Raw genomic sequence first — 3824 nt, forward strand, 5'->3', positions numbered from 1 at the left:
AGGCATTTTTTGCTATTTATTTTTTTCATTTCTACTTAGAACTAAATACTTATAGTTTTTTTCTGATTTCGTTTTTCTTTTAGGTCACAAAAATTATAAACTTTCTGTTAGTGCCATTAGTTTTTTGTTTTTTCCAGTTTTTTGTTTTCTTTTCTGTATTATTTATTTTCTTTTGTTTTTTTGCTTTATTTTTTAATTCTTTTTACTTTTAGGTCAGCAAAATTATAAACTTTCTGTTAGTGCCATTAGTTTTAGAAAAATTATAAACTTTCTATTAGTGACATTAGTTTTCAAATTTGAATAGTTAAAATTTGAATTCTTTGAAATTTGTGTGAATCACAAGTTTGTGATTAACTTTACTAAAAATGAACATAGATGCACCTATAGAGAAAATTCGACCTAAATTCATAGTTTTCAAATGAACTTTCAAAAAGTTGGCATAGCATACTCGTGTGTTACAAAGTTGGCATGGTATAATCATAATAGTTGCGGGAGAAAGTCTTCACTTTTTCTTCACTTGTGTCATTTGCTTATTGCGCCGTAACCATGGATAATCTTCATCGTTTATCAGGATGCTTGGGTCAGCCTTGACATTGAAGGGAGGAATTTAATGAAACTTTTCATAATCTTCAAACATGTCTGTCTTGCCCTCCACTCCCAGGATGTCCCTTTTTCCTGAAAGAACTATGCACTACTAGGGAAAACCCTAGCAGTAGCGCTGGTTTTGTGCTCACTAGTAGCGCGGGTAGGTGCGCTAGTAACAAGACGCTATAGCTATTGCTTAGCAATAACGCGTGCCGCACGCGCTACTGCTAGGACAAATAGCTGCAGCGCTTGTTCACTCCCACGCTACTGCTAATGTATCTACTGGCAGCGTGTTTTCTTTCCATCGCTACTAGTATTGTTTTTTTATTTTTTTTATTTTTAGTGTATTTATGCGCCATCGTACAAATATTGGTACAATACCAGTTATGATGTTTACATCATTATGTCCATAACAGTGTGTCAAATGAAGGTGGATTAGGTTCAAGTGGAGGCAATATGTGGTGCATGTCAAAAGTATACTACTAATCCAAACTCGATCTAGTTTGGACTAGTAGTACTCTCTATGTGCACCACTTGAATCTAATCCGCCAGCACAAGCTATTTAATCATCATCATAATCATTACCACCAACAATATTTATTTAATCACCACTAACACTAGCTAATAATAATCATCAGTCATTACCACCAACACTAGCTATTTTATCATCATAGTAATAGTGTAGCACATCATCATCCTCAAACTCATTTCTAGCTAATCACTCCTGCTGCTCTCTCTTAGGTAAAACAACATAAAACATGTGTAGCTCTCCTCCTTGATCAAGTTGGAGCATGCAGATGAACCTGTCTCCTAATTTTGGGTAGCACATCTGTTTGCTGCCCCCTAGTACTTGTCTGCGCTCCCCCATCACATATCTGGTCCAGTCTTGCACTATTAAGCATTCATCGCTGATCTTGAATGCACTAAAGTAACATGTAGGATATCTTGGCCGTAAGCTAATAATACTCATGGTACCTTTAGTCTCGATCCCATCAGGCACAACATTCATCGGGAGTCCCTGTTGAAGAACATCGTATGGTCACATACTTAGCAATGAAGTTTAGCTTCACAAATAATGTATGGAAAAGATGCACTGAGGAAAAATAGTAAAAATCTTACCATCCTTCCTAAATAGATGTGACCGTAGTTCATGACGAACACTATTGGTCGCACGTTTTCAGTACTAAGATTTCTATGTCCAGGAAGAAAATTTGTCTTGACAGTATCAAGATCCTCAAGCCATGAAACATAATGACTTAGCTCCTCGCAGTTTAGTTCAGCCTCGGGACAGTAGTAGGTCCTGTCTACCAAGCGCTGGACATGTTTGCTTGCACCGAAATAAGGTGACAATACAAATTAGTTGTCATCTATTTTTGAATAAACAATATCAAAGACATAAATATGGTTGAGAAACTTACATTTTGGTGTAACTGGAGGCGTCTGCACATCGACCCAGATGTCTGTATTACCTTCAATATCATCTTCCGGACGAATATCAAAGGTGATAACCATATCAGGATGAAATGCATAAGTCTTGCATAGTGCTCGCCATGTTTTGCATCCAAAATAGGTGTATTCGTCTAAATTGTATAATTTTGCGTGGAAAATATAACCATGCTCGGTCTTCAAATAAACTTTCTTTACCTCCATAGTATGACTGAAACCTATCTTATCCAATACAAAAACTCTTGCATGGCAGGGATACGCTAGTAGAGTAGTAAAAAAATATAAGTTGAAGAAAATGAAGCAGATGTCATGCTTAATTACGAAAAAAGACTTGTCATTGTGACTTACTGTATCCACTTTGAAGTTCTCGTCCAGCTTGATGCTGAAGATTCCGTTGCACAGGCCGCGCTCGTCTTCGCAGTATTTGCAAATACCGAAATCCTTTTTGTCGTCAGACATTTCTTATGTTCATAGTTAAAACATTAATTGAAAATCGATAGAAGACAACTACCAGGATACTCAACACACAAATCCGGGGAACTCGATATTTCCTACATATTCTGGCAAAAGTCATGCCAAAATTCACGGAAAAATCCGGCATGACCTTTGCTAAAATAGGATATATCGAGCGCCTGAAATTTGCCGAAACGGAAATGAATCAACACTCCGGCAAAACATAGGCCACTCGGAGGTGTAACCTGCAAACATGACCGGCCACTTGGATATTGAGCAACACAAGATATACATTTCAAAATATCTTATAAGACTCAAATTAGCATGCATTCAATAAGCAAAAGTAAATCATCTCAGGCGTCCGTACATCGTCGAATATTATCACTAATACATCCCGAATAGTGTCATACATATAACATCACTAGTACAACTAAAACCCTAGCACACGATGGGTATCGGCGCGGGCGGTGGACACCCACAGAGAAGGAACCATCACGGGATCATAGCTCCAGTGAGATCCCTAGAGAACCTGCAAGGTATTGGGGAACTTGTGCTCCAACGCAAACAAGTAGCGACGGACGTGCGCGTCCTCCTCACTAACACGGTGACGCACCACCTCCGCGGAGTCCTCGAGCCTCTGGACCGTCACTGGCCCACGCGACCGCCACCAAAGAAGGTTCGGGTCAACGACAGGCTGGCTCTCACCAACCTGCGCCCCCCGGTAGGTAGCGCCTCCCAGTACCACCCCGGCGGAGCCCAGTCCTGGACATGGCCCATCTGGTCAAGCAGCTGTCGTCCTCCGCCGACTCGACGACGAGGATGCGGGATAGGCATCGTCCACGTCGATGCGGGAAAATTGCTTTAACTAAAAAAATAGCAACAAGTTCTTACTAACTAGTTCTATTAATTCAGCTAGTTCTTACTAAAAATAAACTTACTATAAATAAAAATATTCAAGTACCTAATTAGTACCTAGTTCTTACTAACTAATTAGTACCTAAGAACTACTTCCCTAATTACCATCTAATTTGATGAACCTATAGGGGTGGAAAGTGGTAGCGGATATTCCAGTTATCCAACTATAAAGTGAAATAAGTGGTCAAATTTTACTCGTTTTATGATTCATCTTAGAAATTTGATTCATTTCCACCCTTACATGAACCCTAACTCATTTGAGCCGCATCCGCATCCGATTCGTTTCCACCCTAACCAATTTGATGGAGGTAGAAACCCTAGGCAGAGGTAGGGGAGAGGGAGGAGCAGGCGTGCTCACCTCGGGTGCCTGCGACGAGGGAGGGGCAGGCGGCGTCGAGGTCGTGGTCGGGGCTTCGGGGCGGTGT

The sequence above is a fragment of the Triticum aestivum genome, chromosome 3A (assembly GCF_018294505.1).
Source record: "Triticum aestivum cultivar Chinese Spring chromosome 3A, IWGSC CS RefSeq v2.1, whole genome shotgun sequence".
Taxonomy (NCBI): Eukaryota; Viridiplantae; Streptophyta; class Magnoliopsida; order Poales; family Poaceae; genus Triticum; species Triticum aestivum.